Source organism: Terrapene carolina, unplaced genomic scaffold (genome assembly GCF_002925995.2).
Source record: "Terrapene carolina triunguis isolate 2854851 unplaced genomic scaffold, T_m_triunguis-2.0 Scaffold58, whole genome shotgun sequence".
Taxonomy (NCBI): Eukaryota; Metazoa; Chordata; order Testudines; family Emydidae; genus Terrapene; species Terrapene triunguis.
The window spans coordinates 25,444,953-25,471,618 of record NW_020664409.1 but is presented as its reverse complement, the minus strand read 5'-3'; the positions used below and the strand labels follow the sequence as shown (position 1 = coordinate 25,471,618).

Sequence of the window (26,666 nt, the reverse complement as noted above, 5' to 3'; positions counted from 1 at the left end):
TTGTGACCTTCTGGTGACCGAGACCTCCAGGTTGAAAACCCATGATCTATCTACCTTCTCTAGCCTACCTGACACTCCTATTGCTCCTTGCTCCAGTTAATCCAGAATATGAATGCTAAAATTACCTTCGTCAGTGTCAATCTGACCCTGTAAGTCTCTTTCTTGGATTCCCTCTACTAGTTCACATTTTCCATCTAGTTCAAACTGCTTGCTGTTTCTCTCAAGACCTGCATAACTCTGCCCTTTCTTATAGATTCATAGATTCTAGGACTGGAAGGGACCTCGAGAGGTCATCGAGTCCAGTCCCCTGCCCGCATGGCAGGACCAAATACTGTCTAGACCATCCCTGATAGACATTTATGTATCAGGCATTGTCTTTTCTGCATGGTAGCCAGCCCTCCTTGCTTTATTTATAATGCCAGCTCTGTTCATCTGCATCTCCCACAATTATTTGTGTGCCTCTTACCATTATGCAATGTAGGTATGGAAAGCCTTCCCAATCTGCCAAATCACTATCTGCATCCCACTTCCCAATCTGCATCCCACTCTCGCCTTACAACTCACATCTTAAACAATATCTAAAAAAGAGGAAGCAGAAAAATCAAACAACAAAACAAGGCAAACACAAAACCAAAAAAGCAAAAGCAAAGCAAACAAAACACGGCCCCACAAATAAAAATAAACAAAAATCCCCCGATACACATTTGAACCATCAGAAATGCACATAGTAATCTTATTGTTGTAACGCCTGTCATTCTTCACCATGTCCATTTGTTACTATTTGTTCCCTGCCCCACTCAGTATGTCTTATCTAAAATTAGCCAGTAAACTAATTGCAGGGAAGGAACTTGGGGAACTACAGCCTGGGTGGGGAAGGGCAATTGAGTGGGTCACGTGCTTTGGCCAGAAAAGGGGATTTGGTATGGAGGGTGGACTTTTTGGTAGGGAGGAGAAACATCATGTTAAGCAATTAAGAGGATTTTTTTGACGGGGGGATGGTATATATGAATATTTACATGCTTAACAAGCATACACACAAAGGACACAGCAGCATTAGCTGCCCATGGCACGTCAAGCATGCGATGACCCCACTTTATGTAAGAGTGCAAGGTAGAGCAGAGGTACAAGTAAGGGCTAATCAACATTTGAGCCACTGTGGTGCTGGTCACTTCATTTGGGAGGTGAGGCGCCCCGAGGATATCAGCAGAGCCGTGAAAGTGTGTGTGTGACATTTGACAGCAGAGAGTTTCATCACCCTGTAACACCCTTCCAACTACTGAGGCGTAGACACAGGTTTGAACCCCAGGTGGAAGTTAGGGTGACCAGACAGCAAATGTGAAAAATCGGGACACGGGGTGGGGGATAATAGGAGCCTATATAAGAAAAAGACCCCGCAACTGGGATTGTCCCTATAAAATCGGGACATTTGGTCACCCTCGGTGCAAGGCACAGCCCTGCCCCGTCTGATGCCTGCTGTGCTGGGTTAAGGTGTGAGAGCCCGGCAGGTCCATCTAAGTCCCTAGCCTGGACCATCTCGCGGCGCCTGGCTTTTGCGGAGCCCCCGGGCCTGTGGCACATCCAGCCCAGCAGATGTCAGTGTGGCCTGTGAATCCCGGCGGCGGGGCTGGGCAGGAAGCTTCCCCTCCCCCCGCTTGCTTCCTTCCCCGTCTCTCTCTCGCTGCCTGTCACTGAGAGCCAGACGGGCTGCAGACAGGCAGCAGCCAGGGGGGGCGGGGGAAGGAGGCGAGCCCGGGAATGAGCTGGAGGCAGACCCAGGCTGAGCGCCTGCAGAGCCACCGCGGGAGACAGACGGGGGGAGGAGGCCGGCACTGCCGCTGCTCTGCATGAGGCTGCGGGGGGTGAGCGGCAGGGCTCGGAAAGAAGGTGAGTGCGGCGCCTGCCTGGGCATTTCCCCCTTCCCTCGCCGGCCGTCTCGGGGCTGGAGCCAGCGCTGCTGCTAATGGAGATGCAGCTCGCCGGGAGGGGAGGGGAGGGAGCCCCCGGGAGCCAGGGAGTTGCTGCAGCAGCCAGAAAGTGACTGGGAAAGTGAGGGGAGGCCCAAGTTTAAGGTCTGCGGCTCTTAAAGCGACAAGACGCAGGTTGTTCGGAAAAGGTGGCGTCCCTTTTCCCTGGTGACCCGCGCGTGTGTGCAGCCTGCAGACGGCAGCTCCATCAGCGCGCGGACACACCTGGGCTGCACCAGGGGAGCGAGGTCTGGATTCCAGCTTCTGATCCGGAGTCAGTGGGCAGGAGCTGCTGGTCATCTACCCTCGCTCAACTCTGCCTTCCCGGCGGTGAGGGGACCCAGCCGGCTGGGAGAGTGTTTTCGGGAGGAGGTGTCTCCGGGGCTGCAGCGAAAATGACACAGGGAGCTACATTATTGCCCTGTGCTCCCCTTTGTTATTCGTGTTACCTTGTCAGTGGGGGGTTAGTTTGCGTGCGAAGGAATGACCGGCAATAGGGTGAACGTGGCTTTTAAATCAAAGGCGATGAGGATATTCCACCTTTCGTTGGATTTTTTTTTGGTCATCCTTGCAAAACTCTGACACAGTTGTTTGGAGGGTTTTGTCTACGCGTGTGGTCTCTCTGTGTGTGTAATAATCACCTCTTTTCACTCCTCCCTCCAAATTGTGTTCTTCATCGTTGAAGGGAAATCTGGGAATGTATCATGCATCTGTTTGTCTTGCTTTGTGAGCTGAATGGATTGGTTTGGTTTGGGATGCTGCATGCAGATTGGAGGGGACTTATTGGGGTACTTCAGCATAGGTCACTATAAAGGTGGCTTCCCTGAAGCTTTTCAGAGAAGAGAACAGGCTGCAAAACTAGAGTTATATTACCCAATTTGCTCTCTGTCAGCATGTTCCTTCAGGAGGATACGTAAAATAATCCTTACATTTTGTATGAATATTCATCTATTGCTATGAAGAGTTAATTTTACATAACACAGTGGAATAATATTAAATGGCAGGTCTGCTACATCAGTCCTGTGCTGCCCTGAAGAAGAAAGATTATAACAGAAGTGTCTGTACAGTAAAGAAAACTGTTCAGCAGACCCATGCAGACAACTTTTACAGGAAGGAAGGGAGCACATAAGCATTTGCTTATTTCTGTTGAGCTCATGGAAAACAGACTCATATTTACTGAAATCTATTTTCTTTTCCACATATCAGCACAAGTCTAATGTAGCCTTCTCTATATCTCTGATCTACCTTGCACAGATGGCATTGAGTAGGGCAGTGATTCTCAAACTTTTGTACTGGTGACCCCTTTCACACAGCAAGCCTCTGAGTGTGACCCCCCCCTTTATAAATTAAAAACACTTTTTTTTATATTTAACACTAATATAAATGCTAGAGGCGAAGCAGGATTTGGGAATGGAGGCAGACAGCTCACCACCCCACACGTAAAAACCGCACGACCCCTTGAGGGGTCACGACCCCCAGTTTGAGAACGCCTGGAGTAGGGACATCAGAAGTTTATGGCATGAACTGGGAAGCAAATTTTGCTGTTATATGTGAATGTATGTATAATCATATAATAGTTGCCGAGAAGATTTAAATGGATAAAATGCACATTTTAGTTTTTTTTCCTTCTGAACCTCACGATGGAATAAACAGGAAACAGGCAAAACCAGAAAAGAACTTCCCTTTGTTCAGTGGTCTTAAACTATACATCTATGATGATGTGTGGTCTAAACTGAGGGTTTTTCTGTAATGTTCAAGGCTTAGCAAAATGTATTTTTTATGTGTAACTGGTGATGGTTGCGCATGACAGTAAAAATCAGGTGAGTAATTTTATGTGGTACTGAAAAGGGCATTTGGAATTATAAATGTATAATTTTAGAGTGCCTAGAGTAATATTTTTCAATTAGGAAGGAGTCATATTTAATTAGAAAGGATCTGTTTTAAAAAGACTTAATTTTTAAAAAGTGCTTATGCAAGGAAAAGGTGCATCGTATAAAGGTGTAGAGACAAATATATGCAGGATCTCATTTCTCAGGCTAGCCAACAGGTCAGAGGTATTTCAGCAATAAGAAAGCAGAGGGACAATTACTGGTAGTTATACAGCAATCTAAAAAGAATAGACTTCAGGGAAAGTTGATGAACTAATATGATGGATAACTACAGTAACATTTGCTGCTGGGAAATGTTTTTCTGCATTAGAGTTTTCAAACCCTAAGTGTCTTTAATTGGACAGAGTTTTGTTTTGCCCCCATTTGCTAATTTATTTTCTAGGATAATATTCTAATGGCTTTGCATTTCATAGCAGTCCAAAATTGGTTTAAATAAAATGATATTCATTTTGATGCACTACTAAGTGGAGCTCTGTGGTGATGGTGCAGGCTGCCACTAGCAAGCATGCAGATACTGTAGCTTCATCTCTGTTAGAAATAAAAGGGACTCTTTAGCTGGAAAGACATTGAGGGGAGACAGTCTATTAACTGATGAATGTCCCCACTTCACTGCCAGCTGAAATAGTGACAAAATGTTCTCCACATCTATATCTGTACTAGTGTTGCAGCACTGACTATTGAGTTACTGTGAGTATGCCACAAAGTCAGTAGTAAGAGAATTTTAACTGCAGTGTGTCAAATATAAATCTACACATATGTGTATGTACATAAAATCCATCTTTATATATTCTGTATTTTTGGCTATGTATTAAATTCTGCCACGTGAGTACATGAAGATTGCTATTGCATGTACATAATGCATCTCAGTGTGTTCTCTTTCAGCAACCTGAGGTGGCCATACAAAGCTAAAGGATGATAAATGTAAGACACAGAATGAGTTAACAATGTAAGATCAGTCCATTGGCTTACATTAATTGAAACATTCCAGGCTCTGGCACAATTTTTGATGGATGAAGTTGAGTCCATGTTTCAGTGTCTTGGCCATATTATAAGAAAATTTGGGGAAACAAGAAGAAAATTGGATTCCAGGATAAGATACAACTGTCCAAAATTTTTGGGAGGCTTAATGTTTATCAGTAAAAACATGACCTGATAATTTTGAAATAACTCATCCCTTCATCATTTTGAGGGAGATAAACAGAGTTACCTGCAGTTCCTTGTAGGTAAGATCTTTCAGATGAGACCTAGACCTTAAAAGCTGAGTTTCTGTCTGCTCTGTGTGTAAATTAAAAGTGCCATGTTGGAAGAGGAGTTTTTTTGCCCCAGTTTGCTTGATCAGAATTTCATTCCTTCTTTTTCCTCAGCTGTTGTACAACATGCTCTGTTGTGTCTATCTGTCTGGCTACTGCCCTTTACCCAAGAAGTGGCAGCACTGAAGTGGTGCTGTATATGAACAAGCCTTTGGTATCCCTTCAGGATGTAGAATGCTGTCTGAATGTAAATTACTATGAAAATCATCCTAGATTTTAAAAAACACTTCCTCTTCAGTGTAAACTTTTAGAGAAATAAACAATTTTAAAGAGTTACGCACATTTACATTCCATATGTTAACATGAAATGCAGTTGCATTTTATTTTTTGCCCTGTGATTAGCGTTGGAAAAGTTTTACGCTAGCTGAAGTTGCTGTAATTTAGAACAACTTTATGCATATACATATGTGCATGCCCGTCAATAACAGGAAGGGAATCTATACATTTGTAGGAGATTTTAGTGCAGTCTCTTTGCAGGTTTGGTGTGCATAACCACTGAATTCTTCAATGGCGCCCTGCCAGCACCAGCTGCTTGTTAAAGAAGCTTGTGCCAGTACATTGGTGCATCAGTTGTTGAGAATCCACCCCCCCAGTATAAACATTCATACACACACATTTTTCTATTACCCAGCCGGTGACTTTCTAAAAATAGCTGTCTTGCCTGGCACATTGAGACCATGGACCCCTCTGGACACAATGGGAAATTCTGAATTAATCTGGTTTGTAATTTTTTAGATCCTTGGGTAACTGCTCACTGTAGAGGGGAGATTACATCTTGGAGTTTTGCCATTCCGTCAGCAAATTCTTGTCCAAACCAGAATTATACAGAGAACAAAGTAATTGATGGCCAGTATATAGCAATGTCTTCAATGCTACTGAGTAGAGGTACCAAGGGACTTGCCCTGCAGCCCTTAATTAGTTTAGTAGTCCCATTGAAGTTAATGGGACTATTCAGGTAAGTACCCCTGGCTAAGCAGGACTGCAGGATCTGGCTCAAAGCACAATGAAGCAGGAGAAATTAAAGTAAATGAGATAAATGTATGGTTCATGGATTTATCTTTTTCCATGTGTTGTACACAAAAAATTGAATGTTCCAATAAAGAACAGTTAACATTTATTTCAGTTATGCTACTCATATGAAAGAAAAATATCAACACTTTATTTTAGTATCTTATTTGCTGCCTCCCAAACCCTACAGACAATCGTATGTGTATGTAGATTAAAGAAGAGTATAGGTTGAGTGCAAAATTATTAGTTTTTTGTGGCCTAAACATCTCTTTGTGTATAATATATATGCATTTAGTAAAATCCTTCACTAGCATAGGCCCTGATTGGTGTTTGGAAGATACTGTAGGTAGTGTATTTTGTTAGTTACTTTTCATGTCATTAACATAATGCACTTAGTTAGGCATAGGAAACATGCAGGCACCTGTATTATCTTTAATTACCGGAGTAATATTGTGCAAGTTTCTTCTTCCTAATTAAAATAGCTTCTGCCGCTAACACATAAGGAAATGAGAATTAATCTTTTTGTGTGTGTTATGATGGATCTCAATATTGTTCACATCTGGATTCCTTTTCTTTGAAATCCTATTAAAAATGGCACTTGGGCTTTTAAAATTGTATTTGTGAGGCACTTTCTTTCCACCGAGCTTGTTTTTCAGATAGAGGGCTTGGAAATGACAAAGAAACTAAATGTAATTTCTCTTGATTGGCAACTGAGAGCTTTCCCGGATGAAATAAGTTTGCACTGTGCCAAATGGTTGACTTTTCTAGAATAAAAACTCTAAAGGGTAATGCGAAAAGTCCTCTGGTTAATATATTGGCATTCCCAGAACCCACTAAAACTCAGGCAGGTTGCCAGACACCACTTAATGAGGATGCAGAATGTCTGGCACAAATCCACATGAACAACAGCAAAGAAGTTTGGGGGTGGGAGTGTGTATGTGGTGGGAGGAGGAGTGGGGAAGCTGCATGCCCACACCCATTATTAATTTTTAATTACTGTATTTTTCAGTTAAGCTTAACAGAAATTCTCTCTAACAGATTCCGAAAGCTTTGTATGCACAAAAATTTGGATGTGTAAAATTAAAATAACCCTGGTTTGTGGCAGAACTGTATAGGGATTATTTTGTGAGGGTTTCTTATGTGTGTGTGTGTGTTTGTTTTTTTTTGTCGGTGGGGAGGGCATGGAAGGAGAATGGGAAATGATGGTTATTTTATGAAGTTTTGTTGTTTGCTAAAGCAGAAAAGCATTTAAGAAACTCTGTCTGTCAGACAGTTTGTGACAGTGCAAGTCAGTGCTTGCCAAGAACCAGGCAGACAGACTGTTAAAGTTACATGACGGGGATAAATAAATTACTGCTGTCTGAAAGACACACAGTCACTGCAAACCTGTGGTGTGCCATTGCCTGCTGTGGTTGTGTTTGCTTAAGTTTTGCCTCATGGCAAGTCTTCTGCTCTCTGATGAGAATTTTGTGACTTAGTTCAGAAATACATATAATTTGGTTGTAACAGTAAATATATCCATCCTATATTTTGTTAGCTGTTTTTTAGGATTCCGATCCCAAGTTTGAACCTTCCTCACATGAACTTCACTCTACCTTACGTAAAGCAGCACCCGTTTCTATTTGTAGGCTTGGTCTGGATAAAACTAAATTATGTCCTCTTTACATCTTGAGCTCCTGGCATTTTTGACGTGATTATGTAATACAGATACACCTGTGAGTGTTTAGGTGTATATGTCCCAGAATGAACCAATGGAGGGTAGGGGAAATGCGTGGGGAGAACTGAGACAGTTGTGTGGAGCTCTTTGTTGGTGGTATAATGTACTTTAATCTCTGCCAATGTAGATTTCTAATTGGCTATGTGACAGTTGCAGCAAGTACTCCTGGAGGAATTCTGTGCCAAAAAATTAAAAATTCTCACTCAATGTTTTAAAATTCTGCATATTTTATTTGTCTAAATTACGCAATATAATCACACCAGTTTCAATTATTTTGGTAATTTATTTAAACTACAGTACAGTGGATGGAGAATGGGAGTGGGGAGCATTGGAGGAAATCCCCAAACCCCCTTTGTCTAATAGTAATGTAGTTAGATTTGACCCTTTATTTCTAGTTATTAGTCAACGAATATATGTAGCCATATGCTCATATTACGTCATAGGCAGCTGAAGAGCAAGTGAGGGACGGGGACTCAAACTCACAATTTATATTGGCTACTGACCATCTTCAGAAAGGTCAGTAATAAACAGTTCATGAAGTGCATTTTGATAAGAACATTTTTCAATCAAAAAATTTAGACCAGTTCTAATCACTAAAGCATCATAAGCATTTATCAGGCCATATTGTCATTTACAATAAGGCTCCTTTACACCACTCTGGCAATGTAAAGGAGCCTTAAATCTTTTATACCAGTTTTATACTGCTGGGGGAATTCACTAAGAACAATGGAAACAATTCACTAAGCAGGCAGGCTGCTACATTCTGCTCTGCCCGAGGGGACTGAGCCTGCCCCATGCCAACCTCCTCAGAAACACCCTGAAGCCCTGCTCCTCCACGCCAGATGTGCTGCAATAGCAAGTGAGAGGGACAAAGTCTGGTTTGCTTGCTCAAATTACCAGCCCCACCCCCACCAGGCAGTGATTGACGTCTCCCCATGCATGCATGCTCGCCTAGCTCCGCATCCCCCCAGTGGGGATTTACGTCTCTGCAGGCTACTCTGGGTACACAAACCAATGCGCCTGCACTGCCAGGGAGGGGCGCATGACCGCTCTTGTGGCTTCCCTTTGCTTCCCTGTCGGAAGTAATTTTTCTGCAGGGAAGCAAAGAAATCTGCGGGGGACATGAATTCTGCACGCGCACAGTAGTTCAGAATTCCCCCATGAGTAAACAAGCTTCATGGTCTTATCTTAGTAGTAGGTGGACATTGTGCCCAAATTTCCAAATCATTCATTTAGGACCAGTTCCAAATAAGAGGGAATATACCATAGAAAAAAGACAGCAATAAAATGTCGCAGATAAGAATGAAGATGTATTGGGATAGTAGTTGCAGTCCATTCATTATGGTTGGCACCAGCTAGTGATGTATTTTTCTTTCATGTTAAATAGATTAATTTTAAATAAAAGAAGAAAAATATCACAATATTTTATAACGTAGTCCGAAGTTGACCTTTCAAAAACAGTAAAGATGAAACCTTGAGTTTGCTATTGTGTATGTAAAATACCAGGTGCAGGCATTGCATCATATACATTTCCCATCTCCTGCATAATTTTCTGACATTAATATTTCACTTTGACTGTAATGCTCTCTAGTCTGTATGTTGCTCTAAGGTTGTCTATGTTTTTTAGTAAGGTTTGGTGTGGTCTGAACACTTGTGTCTGGCTGAAGATCCTCTCAGCTGAATAGTTCTATCACAATCCTTGGACTATGAGCATGAAATCTGTTTGGTTATGGTCTTGGAGCAGAATATAAAGTTCTTATGAAGCATTAGAATAAATGTGAACTTATAAATACAGTAAATGCCCTAAACTTTCCCAGGAGGAGAACAAAATGTCCTCCTTATGAGGAATTCTATATTTATTCATACTCCTAAAGTAAGCAATGTTTCACTGGTTTAGAGACCGTCTGAGCATCACATCGTTATATTCTGATACAAGGTTACTGTACCTCGTTTTTCATCTTCATTGGTGTCCATCATTATGATACTCATTGTAACAACATTTTAATTTTAAAAATAGAATTCCCATCCTGATGGGTTCCAAAAGATGTTAGAATGAAAGTGTGTGTGTGTGTGTGTGGGGGGGGGGGGGGGGGGGGGGGGGGGGCAGGGGTGTTAAGTAACCTCTTTTTATTGTGTAGCTGTGTTGACACAGTTACAGTTTTGGTTTCTCATACCTAAAAACTGTTTGCATTCTTCCGTTTCATGAAGGGATACTCTGTGACCGAGATACAGGAAAGATATTGCAGACCAATCTATTCGACACCTGTCCTCTACCAGTAAGACTGAAGTGAAGCTGCTTTAGTGTATGCATTAATTAAAGAATGAGCCATTTTGACTTATGACATGTAAACTCCTGTAAAAGTAGTCTTGGCTTTTTTCTGACACCTAGAGCAAGGATTAGTATGAAAGTATGCATTTGTTAGCTCTCACCAGTAGGGCTAGGTAAAGCTATTCTATGGGGTTTCCTGAATGTAGATGTTTTTGTTTAAAAGAGGGGACGTGTTCAGATCTAAATGCTACTGTTACAGCTAGCACTTACTGCTCTCATTTAACCACAAGTTATTTTGTTCAATATGTTCACTTCCATAGTGAGGAAGAAGAATTCCTTCCCCTGCAGAGAGTATTCTTCAGTGAAATTCTATGTCCCATGCTATGCAGACTAGCAGATTGTAATGGTCCCTTTTGCTCTTAAAATATCTTAAATCGATGAAACCTTTGTTCGCATTTTCAGCAGAGGCAATAGTCTGTCAAGAGTGACTTCACGGTCTCATATCTTTTAGGTCAGAGTTGAAGAACATTTTGGGTAGTGGGTGGTGTGGCTTGTGCTGTACCTGATTTGATCTCCAGAGTTGTCAAGCTGGCACCTGTCATGAGAATTGAAATTCACAAACACTTTTTAAAAAACAAAGTTTTGTTTTAGTTTTTGTGCTGCTCTTCCACATATCCTAACAGATGCCTGGCCTCCTAGGATTTGACTAGTGTTAAGCAAAATGAAACTTGAATATTTGCAAATCTTATGTGGAGGAGACATGCAGTTCTTTGCCACTCCAAAGCAAGTAACTATAAACATTTGTAGGAAGCTAATCCTAAATGTTTCTGGTCTGCCTCAGTGAGGAACAATTGCTGACACACACAGGTGTTCATATGAGAGCCTTTTTTCTTCAAATGTTGCCTGGGAGAAAATGTAAAATATAGAGAAAAAAAGAGTCTTTACCAACTGCTTTGCCCGCAGTGTTCAATGCATAAGGTTGTGTAAGTGTATGTGTGTAAGTGAGAGAGAGATGTGTTCGGTTTTACCCTCAGTCCAATACCCAGCCAGCTGCAGGGCCGCCCTGGGGGGGGGGAGGGGGCAAGTGGGGCAATTTGCCCCAGGCCCTGGGCCCCACAGGGGCCCCCACGAGAATTTCGGAGGCTCCCCCCCACCCCTGCCTTCGCCTTCCCCCATCCCCTGGCGCCTCAGCGCACCGCGTCCAGGAGCGGCCCTGGACAGCGCTGCAGTGGCGTGGCCTGAGCTCCTCCCGCTCAGAGCCGGGTGGTGGTGGTGGGGGGGGGGGCTCTGAGCGGCGGGAGCTCAGATCCTGTGGAGCCATGCCGCTGCAGCGCTGTCCAGGGCCGCTCCTGGACGCGGCGCGCTGAGGCTCCGGGAGAGGGGAGAGGCGGGAGTAAGCAGCATGGTAAGCCCCTTGAGCCAGACCCCCCCTGGCCCCCCCCAGCTCTGAGCCCAGCCCCTCTGAGCCAGACACCCCCCTGACCCCCTCAGCCCTGACCCCAAGCTCTGAGCCCAGCCCCTGTGAGCCGGGCACCCCCCGACCCAGAGCCCAGCTCCCCACCCAGCCCTGGGCAACAGCAGCGCCACCCCCATGCAGCGACAGCCCATTGGCACCAACCATCACCCAGCGACAGCCCATTTATGTAATTGAAAATGTATACATACCCTTAAAGCATTTAATGTTTTTAAATAATGTATTTAGTGTATTTTCAAATTATTAAAAATGTATTTCACTGGTTATTTTTTACATTTCCAAATACATGTTACTATAGTATTGCAACTTTTTTTTATGGAAGGGGCCCCCGAAATTGCTTTATCCCCAGGCCTCCTGAATCCTCTGGGCGGCCCTGGCCAGCTGTAGAGTCTAGTAAGGTGGGCCCTGTGCCTCCTCCCATTCCCACAGGCTCCGTGTTAACTTCTGACAAGACCTAGAGGCAGAAGATAAAGTCCCTGCCAGTTCCCATACTACTCCCCCAAGATGCATCTCAGGTGAGTTCATATGTTCCAGTCAGGCTCTCGTGGCTTCCAATTAGTGCTTTTTCTTCCCCTTTGTTTTTTTCAATCCAGAGTTAAACAAGACATTCAGTGAGTCAAAGCCTCCGCCACCCTAGTGTCTGTTTCATTTACCTTCATTTACCCCTCACCCTGTCAGCCTAACTACAGTAAACCCAGGCATAGATCCCTGTGGGATTCTGAGGAAGAAGGGAAAATGTCTTAATCTTTGGTGTCCAACTCTCAGCTTGTCTCTCTGAGGAGTTTTTTTGAATGCAGAGGCCAGGGCATGAGCCACTTAGAGTAGTAGTCAAGGCACTACACTTGTCTGAGGATTCTGTACCACCTACTGCCTTCAATGACCTTCCCAAAAAGAAGAGAGATTTCTGTACTGTTTCCTATTAGAGGAAAGGATTGATGTTTTGGACAAAATGCATATAAGCGCTGTAAGGAGGAAAAAGAACCTGTGTCTCCTTGCCCAAAACCATCCCTATACTGCAGGGTGCTCTAAGATATGTTGTGTTCCCTTATACAAAGCATCTTCTTCTCTATGTAACCATCTGACAAGAAGATAGCGTCTGTCTTAACAAAATACATAATCTAAGGGTTTGGGAGCAGCTTTAATTTCAGTTTATGTCACAAGAGCTCTTATTATCTCATTTAAGGATGTTGAGAAGGTGCTAGCCTCCCTTGAGAGGAGGAGAGATAAATTGGATCATGTCACTTTAGCTACTGCCTTTCTAGCTGACACCTCTTTATATTTGCTAAACCCATGGGCAGTGGAGCAGTATCTGATAAACCCCCCTGGTCACTGAGTTTAGGAACATCCTAAAGCTCCTTTCCCAACCACTCTGAGTAAGTATACTTTTTGGGGTAGCCTATGTAAAACAGTTTTAAATCAGGGAATTTTTTTTTTAAAGTCTAGAGAAGTTCAGATATTTCCAAGATTGGTCAGTCCATTTCTGCTTAAAAGTTGATAAAATTCTTTAGAAGATCATACCAGTCTCATAGATCTTCCCAGTTTGTGGCTTGGTGAGCTACAGTATATATTGAAGGGACAAGAGAAGATACTTGGGAGGTCCCTATCCCAGTATTTCCAGTTTCTGACTTCCTGCATTTGCTACACTCTGACTCCTCTAAACTTGTTCTGGTGTTGGTGGATGGGTAGTTTTACTATTTTCTCAGAGTGGGGGAAAAAACTATCCAAGAAATGGTTTCTTGCTGTTTTTTCAGAGAATTACTACATAAAATTTCCCTCAATTTCCCTCATTTCAATAAATGTGTCCCTGAACTCTGCCAAAAGAGATGCTTATAAGCAAGCGTGTCCCATTCCTCCTAGATATTTGTGCTAGTCTTCCTGTCCCTTCTGAGAAGTTAGATGAAGACATTTACTCTCTAGTGCTGAAGGATATAGAAGCTTCAGAAGAGTCTTGCATTTGAAATGGTTAAACTGCTTTTTTAGAAATACAAGAAATTCCAGATAGAATCTTTGTTCTCAATAGCAGCTGTACAACAGAGAACTTTTAGCATCTACAGGTCTGAAAGGTGCCTAGCTTTCATAATACCTATTTCAGCATCTCATCACAAATACTTAAGATTCAAGTTCACCCAGTCCTTTCAGTTTTCACCAAGCTCGTCTAGCACAACTCCATGAATGTTCTCCTAGAATCTGATTGTAGTAGCAGCCACCTCTAATAGGGAGGCTTTCTGGTTCTGTCATATTTATACAATTGCTAAAAGTCAAATTTATTTCATAGACCCATGTTGTGATTCAAAAAAATGTGCTCCCTTCTTTCATCATAGGGGTTTATAATAAGACGTCAAGAAAGAACTAATCCATCTGGGAGCTTGCATCAGTACTTGGGAGAGCCATATGTGACTGCTTCAGACAAGGCTTCAGAAAATGGTTCCTCTAGCAACCAAGGTGCCCTCACAGACCCATCCATCTGCCAGACAGTCCTGCAACTCATTGACTTAATGACTTCTGTCTTTGATTTGATGTCTCTTCACAGCAGAGCTCCACTTTCCTCCCTACTGTAAGTGATCTCACAAATTTCATGCTTTGGAGAAGAAACTCTCCATTCTGGAGAACGTCAGGAAGTCTGTTCTCTGGTGAACCCAACCTGCTCATCTTCTCCAGGGAGCTGGGCTCCTCAGTCCCGATGAGACTACTGTAAATGATACTCTAGTCTTCTTGGATAGGGAGCTTGTGCAAACCAGGCGTCTGGGTAGAGAAGGGCTCAATAGACTGGACGTGAAACCTTTCTGACCTCACAAGCAGGTAGAATCCAGTCAAGCTGCTAGTACTTAAAGTTTTATTTTAGCACACAGAGCTGTATGAGAATTTGCTGCAACAGCAGTTGGAAATCTAATTTGCATAACTGTGTATAAACTAGGTGCTTACAAATTTCACTTTATTGCTTAATGGAAATGCTTGTCAGATGGTTGAGGTGTCCATGCCCTGCAGTGTGTGTGTATATATAGTATAGATATTTGTATTCTTAGATGACCCTGTAGAGTTAAGAGCTACAGGAATTATGTGCTGTGGGGAGATAAACCCTGTAAACTTCAGATGGTGCTTGTACTTTTTGTGGTAAAATTGTGCACATTGGGACTGGCTGTCACAGGATCGATCAATCCTTTTTTCCAGCCTCTCTCTCTTTTTGTTTATTTTTAGTCTAAAGGGGCTAAGTCTCTCTTGCAAAGTCTAGGCTGATCTCTGATTTCTAAGCCTTCCACCAGCCAGTCTAGCCGAGAAGGGAGCAAAACTGCTCTCAGTAGCAGTACAGCTTGATTCTTTATTGCGATGATCAATATGTACAGGGTGTGCTGCCTCAACAAGTCTACTGGAAACATAGAAACCTGGAGGATAAAACATTTTATTTTATTAATGGTAATTATATGAGTAAATCTGTTTGAGCAGAGGTAATTCTGTCTTTAATACTTAAAAAAAAATTGTACAGCAGAAGAATAGTAACATAAATCTGAATGAAGATACAACAGTGAGTCAGTGCTGGCAAAGAACCGATGTGCAAGGACTCTTATTCCTGTGTAGTTTCATTGATTTCAGTGGGATTCTGTGTGGGTGTAAGAGCCCTCCCTGCTTGCATCAGTTTGCAGAATTCAGGGTTTAGGACAGTAACCTGCAGGGGATGAGAGATAAGAAGCACAGAAAGTGAGCTTAGCTCTTCCCTGTGGGCTAGAGAGTAGTCTTAGTGCGATATTTTTATGTAGGGGGAATGCAGGTTGTGTGCAGTGGTGAAAGCAGATTGCAATAGGAGGGGGAACTCTCGTAGCATCAAACATGGACGAGGGGAGCTCTACTTAACAAAGCTAAAGAAGAGGAGGGGCAGTTGCGCTCCCCTCTCTCTTAGTTTAAAGTAGGATTATATGAAGGGGTAAGGGTGCTAAAGTCTTCCGAAAAGAACATTTTGAGCCTAATGTTTGGCTGCCACAGTCTTCATTTCAAGACTTGAGCATGTTTTCCCCCCTGCTTTCTGAAAAGCTTCTATGTGAGCAGTTGCTTTGTCAAGCTGAAAAAACCCTAGCACTGTAGAGAGGTGATAGGACGAAAACATAGAATGGGTGCAGAGGGGAGTGACTAAAAGCCAGTTTACTAAAGGTCCAGAAGATGAGTGCTGAAAAAGAGAGAGGTTTATGGCAACTCCTGTAGTAGGTAGGAGGAAAGATTATCTACTCTAGAGTGGCTGGAAACTAATGTGGGTGAGCACTGAGGTTGGAACACTGTGTTTGAAGCAATCCCTGCTATTTATTTCCTCACGGTGTGTTCTTTTAAAGGGTGTCTATATGATTGCTATATTCTCTTGCTGTGTACTTCCTGTGAAGTTTTCCAGTTGGAGGAATTCTTCAATGATATGTGCTAAATATATATAGTTCTACACACATTTTCTTCATTGCTTTTAGCATAATAATACTATCTGGTGCCAAAGAACCACTGCCAATCCTCCTCCTCTATATTGTATAGCAGCATGGAGTATCTTGTTTTGCTGGATCCCGCCAGTATGCAACTTTGTGTAGCAATATGTGGTCACCAATGATGAGTTAAGATATCTTCACCTACAACTAGAGCTAAAGGGGAACTGGATTTTTCATTTCATGGGAAAATCCACATTTTTTCCATTCCAAAATGGAACATAACTTACTTTAAAAAAAATCCGCACACAATTAAATTCTGAAACCAGTTTCATTTGGGGTTGATTTGATTTGACTCTTGTTTTCCATTTTATATTATAATTTGTAATATAAAAAAAGTTGAAATAAAAAACGATTTTGAAACAAAAATCAAAATATTCCATTTTGAAAAGGTCGGAAATTTTGACTTTATCAAAACAAGCTTTTTCAGTTGTTCTGAAATGGACAAGGTTCCATGAAACGTTTGACAAAATCCACTTTTGACAAATCTGCATTTTCCAGAAGAAAAGGTTCTAATGGAAAATTTCTAACCAGCTCTACCTAGAACTCTGGTGTTTTGTGGGCTTGTCTCAATCTCTGTTATTTTAACTTTATTTGTTTAAGATCTTTCACTTTCTTGCAGTCTTCCCTTCTAGCTCAATGCAACTTTCATTACTTTTCTTCAGTTATATATGGTCTCCTCCATGGGAGTCAGTCACTAAGCCCCTTTATTTCTGATTAATTTCTTGACAAATTGCTTCCTTTTCACAATTGTTTTACCACATAAGATCTTCTGTTGTCCTGCTAGTCTGTCTTACTGATGAAATTCTCTGCTGTTGAATATGGCTACTCTGCCTTGGTTATCAGTTGTTTTAACCTTCTTGTTACTACTTTCAATTGCAGGTATATTTGACTATCCACACATCATGTATTAGTTTCCCTGCTGCAACAGACTCCCCTGTTTCATTTATCTACTACTAATTCTAAATGGTTGTTTTTTTCCATAGTGTGGAGAAGACCTGGGTGAAACATAATCAATCTACTTGAACTTGTTCTCTTGTTTGTAAGGTGGGCTTAATTACAAGCCAAAACTACATTTAATTTCTTAAGAGCATAAGACTGGCCATATCAAATCATTGATCCATTTAGCCAGGTGCCCTTCCACTAACAGTGGCCATTATCTGATGGTTTACATATGAACTTCCTACCATAAGATGCTCCTGTCCATTTACTCAAAGGTGCTGATTTAGAGGGAAGATTACCTTCCTGAATCTCCTCTCCTTCCCCCTGCCATTTAGCATGAGATTTAATAATTCTTATCATTATTGCAGCTGATGTCAGCTAAATGAAATTTGTGACACACAGGATATGCAGACAATGCTCTTATCTGGAGTGAATTTTCAGCATGATGTATGCAGTTAAGTCCTTAGGCACTAGTTGAAATTTTAGGTCACTCTCCTTAACTTATGACGCTTCTAAGGAGAGAAAAAAGAGGTAATGCTATTTGTTAACATAAGAGAGTCATTAACCTTGCTGCTTAGTGTCTTTTTTGTTTGGTATTGTTTTGTGTTATAACCTTCATGCTATGTCTGTGCAGTTTTTTTAAAAAAGTCATTGTCTTCTGTTTTGAAAGACAAAAATTCTTATATGAAAGTGTGTACTGCTTGTTTTGTGTATGCCAGGGGTCGGCAACCTTGCAGAAGTGGTGTGCTGAGTCTTCATTTATTCACTCTAACAAGGTTTCGCAGGCCAGTAATGCATTTTAACATTTTTAGAAGGTCTTTTTCTATAAGTCTATAATATATAACTAAACTATTGTTGTATGTAAAGTAAATAAGGTTTTTAAAATGTTTAAGAAGCTTCATTTAAAATTAAATTAAAATGCAGAACCACGAGGACCCGGGCAGTGTGAGTGCCACTGAAAATCAGCTCGCATGCCGCCTTTGGCACACATGCCGTAGGTTGCCTACCCCTGGTGTATGCAATAGACTTGAATGGTTCTGTCAGTGCCAACTGGATTACTGTGTTACTGTACATTTATGCTGCACTAACTGTGCTAAACGTTTAACGGGCAATATACACCTTTACCTCGATATAACACTGTCCTCGGGAGCCAAAAAATCTTACCGTGTTATAGGTGAAACTGCGTTATATTGAACTTGCTTTGATCCACCAGAGTGCGCAGCTCTCCCCCCCACACCCCCCGGAGCACTGCTTTACCACGTTATATCCGAATTCGTGTTATATCGGGTCGCGTTATATCGGGGTAGAGGTGTATTTAGGGCCAGTACTATGTTTGACATTAATAGTGAAACAGCCAATAGTGAATTACTGCACTAGGGTTCTGAACACCTGAAAAAGGGAGAATATAATATAAAATGCACATAAAGTGTAACTATTGGTGGCATGAGTTGGCCAGAATAATCAGCTCACCTTTTTATGTCTGTTTAGCAGTCTACTTGCTGACACAGCGTCATTTTTGTTTCAAGGTTTTTATAACAAAGTAAATTACATGCTGCAGGGCACAATTGTTTTCTGAACATCACTTTTAGAGTTGGAACCGTAGGCTGCTGGATAAACAAGTCATGTTCTAATTAGGTATGTCTGTTTTCAGCAAAACGATGTCAGAATGTAAAACCATCAGAATAATTAGGGCTAGATTAAAGCAGCATAAGTGTGTCATTGTACAATCTCCTCTGCAATAACGATTTCTATGCTTGGTGCTATGAACATGTTCTCTTTGTAGTGGATTCTAATATCTAAACTGTATCAGTAAATTTATTCACCTAAATTTGGGTTATTGCAGATTATGTACTATATGTATTTTATGATTTTTAAATCAGATTTTGTACTTTTCGATAATCTATGCACTACACCCAGATGGACAGACATTTTTTCCTTAACCTGTGTATTATATAATTTTAACATTAGCTTTTAATAAAATTGTAAAATCTGTTCTTGTCAAAAGGTATTGCAAGGTTACCCAGGAGAAAATTGGTATATATTGTAAAATGTAGTTTGTTAAATAAAAACAATTAAATTCCCCAGAGATGGTTCTATAAATCTGTTTCTCTTAAATATTTCGAAAAAGAGAGAGACATACCCACGTATATTGGTGATTTTGGGTATCATTGTTGTCATTTTGAGTTTAAAGATGCTGTAGAGGGTAATAACAAATGGAAAACAAAATGAGTTTCTAACTTTCTTGGGGGCATGTTTCTAAAGTTCACAAATGTTTGGAATAGATGTGCGCTAATTGCAAAAATAATTACGAAATTTGAAAAATTCTGAAGTCAGTTTTGTAAAACTGTTGAGATTTTGCAAGTGTCGGTGTGCTCTAAATTGTAGCTATATATTCAAACATCTTTTCTCCTCACTCCCTACCCTTGCTTTTCAAACATTCAATAGGGAACAGTGATTCTGTTTGGGCACTCCTCTATAGGGTAACTCCCCATTTAACGTCCTCTCGCTTAACGTTGTTTTGATCTTATGGCCCTGCTCAATTACAGAACATGCTCCATTTAAAGTTGTGCAATGCTTCGCTATAACTTTGTTTGGCTGCCTGCTTTGTCCACAGCTGGCAGCCCCCCTATCAGCTCCCCTATGCCCCACCCCCAGTGCCTCCCGCCCGCCGGCAGACCCTGCGGATCAGCGCCTTCCCCCTCCTCCCCCCGCCTCCTGCCCTGGCAATCAGCTGGCTTGCGGCGTTCAGGAGGGCGAGGGGAGGAGCAAAGACTCAGTGCGCAGACTCCCCCTCCCTCCCCTGCCTCCCGAACGCTGCAAACCAGCTGACTGCCGCAGGCCGGAGGGAGGGGGGAACCTGCGCACCATGTCCTCGCTCCTCCCCCCTCCTTCCTTCCTCCTGAATGCTGCAAGCCAGCTGATTGCCATGAGCAGGAGGCAGGGACGGGAAGAGGGAGGAGCGAGGATGCGGCGTGCGGAGTAAAGGCGGGGGGGGGGGAAGAAAAGTTGGGTTAAGGGTGGGGGCATGGGGCAAAGGAGGGCGTGGGTGGGCCAAGGGTTGAGCCCCCCAACCCTGGTGCTTGCAGAGCAGGGGAAGCTGCCGCTGCTGCTGCGCAATGTGCTTCTCCTAGCCTACAGCACCTTCAGCCTCCTTGCTTGCCTCATTGTCTCCAGTGCCAGTGGATTGTGCCTGTGTGGGGTAAAGCAGGGGCACCTCCCAACTACAGTACTGTACTGTATGGCAAAAAAAAATTTCCCTGGAACCTAACCCCCCCCATTTACATTCATTCTTATGGGGAAATTGGATTTGCTTAACATCGTTTCACTTAAAGTCTCATTTTTCAGGAACATAACTACAACGGTAAGTGAGGAGTTACTGTACTGCTGTTGCCATCTTTTCCCCATTCTCTACCACTCCAGCTTCCATTCCTCAGTTCCATATTTCCAATAAAATTTTTGCAGAAACATCAAGGGCGAAGTCATGAGTCTGCTCACACAATCACACAAGTAGTGAGGGGGCATGATGAGACCATTACTTCTGTGACAGGTGGACTAGGCCCTGTGGACCCCTGCTGGAGGACTTGCAGCCCTGCCACACCCCAGAAAAGGGCAGTGGAGAGGATCCGCCAAGCTGCCTAGAGAGGCTGTCTGGGGGTCAGCCAATCAGGAAAGAGGCTGCAGGGAGCAGCCAATTGGGGCCCAACAGGCTTGTATAAAAGGAACTGCAGGGCCAGAGAGAGTTCAGTCTGCTGTCAGAGACCGGGGGAGCCCATGAATAGCTCCTGGCTGGCTGCTAGGACTAAGCAGGAAGTTACTGGCTGGGACTGGGGGCGTGAAGAAGGAGCTTCTGGCTGGCTGCTGGGACTCAACTAAGATGGGCTAAGGGGAAGTGGCCCAGAGAAATGAAGAGCAGAAATTAGTAAAGGGACACAGCATGAGGGTGCTATAGAATCGTAGGACTGGAAGGGACCTCGAGAGGTCATCTAGTCTAGTCCCATGCACTCCTGGCAGGACTCTAGACCATCCCTGACAGGTGTTTGTCTAACCTCCTCTTAAAAATCTCCAGTGATGAAGATTCCACAACCTGCCCAGGCAATTTATTCCAGTTCTTAACGACCCTGACAGTTAGCAAGTTTTTCCTAGTATCCAACCTAAACCACCCTGGCTGCAATTTAAGCCCTTTGCTTCTTGTCGTATCCTCAGAGGTTAAGGAGAACATTTTTTCTTCCTCATCCTTGTAACAACCTTTTATGTACTTGAAAACTGTTATGTGTCCCCTCTGTCTTCTCTTCTCCAGACTAAACAAACCCAATTTTTTCAATCTTCCGTCATAGGTCATGTTTTCTAGACCTTTAGTCATTTTTGTTGCTCTTCTCTGGACTTTCTCCAGTTTGTCCACATCTTTCCTGAAATGTGGACAAACTGGACACAATACTCCAGTTGAGGCCTAATCAGCGCGGAGTAGAGCAAAAGAATTGCTTCTTGTATCTTGCAACAACACTCCTGCTAATACATCCCAGAATGATGTTGGCTTTTTTTTGCAACAATGTTACACTGTTGAATTATATATAGCTTGTGATCCACTATGACCCACAGATCTCTTTCTGTAGTATTCCTTCCTAGGTAGTCATTTTCCAATTTGTATGTGTGCAACTGATTGTTCCTTCCTAAATGGAGTACTTTGCATCTGTCCTTATTAATTTCATCTTGTTTACTTCAAACCATTTCTTCAGTTTTTTCAGATTATTTTGAATTGTAAACCTATCCTCCAAAGCACTTGCAACCCCTCCAAGCTTGGTATTGTCCACAAACTTTATAAGTGTATTTTCTATGCCATATCTAAATCATTGATGAAGATGTTGAACAGAAACAGACCCACAACTGATCCCTGCGGGACCCTACTCGATATGCCCTACCAGATTGACTGTGAACCACTGATAACTACTCTCTGGGAGTGGTTTTCCAACCAGTTATGCACTCACCTTATAGTAGCTCCATCTAGGTTGTATTTCTCTAGTTTGTTTATGAGAGGGTCATGCGAGACAGTTTCAAAAGCCTTACTAAAGTCAAGATATACCACCTCTACTGCTTCCTCCCGTCCACAAGACTTATTACCCTGTCAAAGAAAGCTATTAGGTTGGTTTGATATGCTTTGATCTTGATAAATCCATGCTGACCGTTACTTATCACTAGGGCTTCATGTCTGTCACGGAGATTGTGGAAGACATGGATTCCGTGACTTTCCACGACCTCCGTGACTTCTGCAGTGGCCACTGTGGCTGACCCCAGGGCCCCCAAGCAGCTGGCTGCTGGGACAGCGCACCAGCCACTGCTGGAGTGGCCCAGGGGACAGCCACACTAGCTGCTGCTCCAGCAGACCCTGGGCAGCGGTCCCTGGCCAGCCAGCTGGAGCAGACGTGGTCTGCTGGCCTGGGCAGTGGTCCCTGGCCAACCGGCCAGAGCAACCACGGTCCACTGGCCCGGGCAGCTGGTGCTGCTGGCCCCGGGAGCCCCCTCCCAGCAGCAACCCCCCCCAGATGCCCTCCCAGCAGCGGCCCCAGTGACCCCCTGCCAAGGTTTAATCACAGGTATTTTTAATATGTCATGGACAGGTCACGGGCCGTGAATTTTTGTTTATTGCCCGTGACCTGTCCATGACTTTTACTAAATATACCCGTGACTAAATTGTAGCCTTGCTTATCACCTTATTATCTTGTAGTGTTTGCAAATTGCTTGCTTAATTATTTGCTCCATTAACTTTCCGGGTACTGAAGTTAAGCTGACTAGTCTGTAATTCCCTGGGTTGTCCTTATTTCCCTTTTTTTATAGACGGGCACTGTATTTGCCCTTTTCTAGTCCTCTGGAATCTCTCCCGTCTTTCATGACTTTTCAAAGATGATTACTAATGCCTCAGATATCTCCTCAGTCATCTCCTTGAGTGTTTTAGGATGTATTTCATCAGGCCCTGGTGACTTGAAGACATCTAACTTGTCTAGGTAATTTTTAACTTGTTCTTTCCCTATTTTAACCTCTGATCCTACCTCATCTTCAGTGGCATTCACTATGTTAGATGTCCAGTCACTACTACCTCTTTTGGTGAAAACTGAAACAAGAAAGTCATTTAGCACTTCTGCCATTTCCACCTTTTCAGTTATTGTTTTTCCCCTTCCATTGAGTAATAGGCCTACCATGTCCTTGGTCTTCCTCTTGCTTCTGAAGTACTTGTAGAATGTTGTCTTGTTACCCTTTATCTCTCTAGCTAGTTTAATCTCATTTTGTGCCTTGGCCTTTCTAATTTTTTCCCTACATACTTGTGTTATTTGTTTAAATAATTTGTAATTTGACCTAGTTTCTACTTTTTGTAGGACTCTTTTTTGAGTTTTAGATCATTGAAGATCTCCTGGTTAAGCCAGGGTGGTCTCTTGCCATACTTCCTATCTTTCTTACGCAGTGGGATAATTTGCTCTTGTGTCCTTAATAATGTCTCTTTGAAAAACTGCCAACTTTCCTGAATTGGTTTTCCCCTTAGACTTGTCTTATACTTAAAGGGTTACTGGGTTGGGATGGGGAGTGGCTATCCCCTAAGGAAGGGAATAAGAACTGTGGCACCCCGAGAAGGGGGCTGCCCTGGGACTGCTCAGCAGGAAGCTGTGGTCAGAGAACTGAGTCCAAGAGGGATGGCTCAGTAGGAAGGCTGGGATCATTGAGGACTCAAGTGGAGGGAAGGAGTCCCCAGGGAAGAAGCCCTTGGGGCACTGCTCAATTCCAGAGTAGGAACCTTCTTACCTAGCCGGACCAAGCAAGGTACTGTGATGGGCACTGTTGGACTGGTTAAAGACTGAGTCCAGAGAGGTCTACAGAAAGACGCACCAACGGAGGGGGTCTTGCAATAGGCTCCCGTTGGACTAATTAAGGGCCTGAGACCAGGGAGGGCTGACGGACATTGAGGACATTTTTGGACTGTGTACCCCGGAAGGGGTTTGTTTGTTTTGCACACTGACTGTGTGTGACTCGTTTGGAAGGTTGGGTCACTGAAGATCTGACTGACAAGTGCAGCGGCCGAGAGGGGGCACCATGAGTGGAGAAAAAACAGCAAGCACGCACACACTCGACCAGGGGGCGCTCATGAGAGGTGGGCGCCACTCTGTTACAGCTTCCCTGTCTGGGCTATTTGTGTAACCAAACTTTGCAGAGGGGGAAGAGTACGAGCCATTACTGTGGAGGGGGAAGTTGTGCCAGGAAAGAGGTTAGCTAAGTTTACTTCCCCCATGGAGCAAATGGTAAGCAGGGTCTCATTTGTGTCTGAATCACAAATTGGTGCCTACTTTGCTCCTAAAGCAGCAATTACTTAAGGTTCACTGCCAGGTGCCAATCCAGCCCAAAGTTTATACATATTTATTTATGAAGGCCAGATTCCAGGCTGACAGTACTTATTATATTGGTCGAGAGAGAGAGAGAGGGAAATAATCTTCTATTTTTAAATTTAATTTTGACTAAAACACATTAATTTGAAAAAGGCACCACAAGGGCCTTTTTGTGAGTTGATCCTTAGTTTATTACCTTTTATTTCTAACAGACAAAGATGTGGACTTATTGAACCCGATTCTTCAGGAGTCCTGTGCAGAGAGGGCTTGCAGGGCTGGGGCCCACTGCCATCAAACCTGTTTACTTGGAAGAATATAAAGATGACAATGCAGACTTTCCTAGCTACTCTTAGAACAGATCCCACTTCTATAATTAAGGCCCCAATCATGCAATTAGAGCCACGCAGGCAAGCTGCTCTACCCCATTGACTTCACTGGGGCACAGGGATCTGCCCACATGGGTCCAGTTGCAGGATCAGGGCATAAACTTTGTTTATAGTCATGTTTCTTCTAGCTTTCTGTATTCTCACAGCGGCAAAGTGTTTTGTGTAATGTTTTCCAAACAGTAAATACTGTGTGTCTTTATTGATTGACACAAAACAAAATTCACTCCTCACTTCAAGAGGTTTTGTTTCCCTGTCATATTCCTTTAAAATATGCTAGGAGAATTGTAAATTTGCTTTAAATGTTTAGTTTTCAATTGCCAAGAAAAGCTTCTCTTTGTTTTTTCTTTCTTTTATGAGTGAACTCACATCAAAGTCATTCAGTGAGGGAAAATCATCACACTTCTTATTCTGTCGATAAATCGTTAACAATCTGCCATAAATTTAAGCTGACGTGTGCCTAAAAAGCAAAATGTGCAAAAAGGTGCCTCCCAATGTGAACCTACATAGTTGAAGTGAAATAAACATATGCCACAGAGAAAGAGGATGTGTACATAAAATGGAAACACTGGATATGTTCAAACCTGAAAATCATTTTGTTTTCATATCTATGTACAAGGAAAAAAGAATACGTATATAACTTATTGCATATGTCTACACACTTTAAAAAGTAGCACCAAATTGGTCCTGTTGATGTCAGTGGGTGTTCTGACACTGTACTCACTGAGATCAGGGTTTGGTGTTCAGAAAGCAAGAAAATGTTAGATAGGTTCAGACTGTTAACTGCCATCCAAAATACGCTACTGTATTTTGAATAGTAAGAAAAATACGTTTATAGCTGGAATAATAATAAAAAAAAGATGTCTAGGAGGAATCTGGCAATCCTGTACTGTAGTTATGTGGTCTCATGATTTGCTGCATTTGCAAAGGAGAAGCCAATGGTGTAACTTTTGCAATGCCTGCAGTTCTGTAGAATTTGAATAAATCATATTGCCAGATGTAAAAAATGATTTATAGTTGGTTTTGAAAATGGAAAACCCTTCCCTTTCTTTTCTAATGCCATCTAAACAGTGACATTCGTACAGGGCATGAGACGATATCACTTATTGCTCTGCTTTGGGAGTAAAAAAGCATTCTGAACATTTGAAACCTGGCTTTCTTATCAAGCAACAAAATTTCTGTAGGATCAAATGCTGAAAACATATTTTTGTTCTAAATTTAATTTTTACAGGACAGTTTTGACTCGTTGTGAAAGGTGTCCCAATAAACTATGGTGCTACCAGTTTGGTTTTAATTCCTAAACCAAAAGAGTGACCCCTTCCTTAAACCCTAAATCGGAGGTGAAAATAGTAATAATGATCCAGGTAGGTATTGGTCTGCCTAATCCTATGGTATGCATGCGAACTTCTGGGAATGTGACTGTAGTTTTACCCATCAGTGACGGTGGTAATATTGAATGCGGACTAAGCATTCCATCTAGATGTTACTGTAACACAGCAAAGCAGAGCCACACGAGCTTGGCCACGTACTGAAAATCACCTGTAAAATAAAACATGAATCGTACTCGGAAGAGAAAGGGGTATGAAGCCTGCTGCCTTGGCTGGGGTGAGGAACTATTCTCTCATCCCTTCTCCTTCATAGGGGTTCAGGGAACGATCCTTTCTATCCTCTAAAATGCAAGGTAGGTGAAAGTGCCTGTTGCTCCACGGGAATGCTTCCAACTTCTCCAGACAGTTTTCCTCGTTATCCCTGTAGGTACTGGTACTGCAGAGGTAATTCCCAATCCTCCCCCTCTTGAATGCCCAGGTACTGTTCTAAACATGCTGTGGATTAATTGTGGACTAATGTCTTTTTTTTTTTTTTTTTTTTTTTTTTTTTTTTTTTTTTTTTTTTTT

General features: G+C 42.6%; 1 protein-coding gene across 1 annotated transcript in view; it reads left to right on the top strand.

Moving 5' to 3' along the window:
- The first annotated feature begins 1,799 nt into the window (after positions 1-1,799).
- The window catches only part of LDLRAD4 (low density lipoprotein receptor class A domain containing 4), a 405,437-nt gene continuing 380,570 nt past the window's right edge, over positions 1,800-26,666 (top strand). Inside the window, exon 1 of the mRNA XM_026660875.2 lies at positions 1,800-1,884. The gene's annotated coding sequence lies outside the window, so the exon portion shown is untranslated. The remainder of the gene's footprint in view (positions 1,885-26,666) is intronic.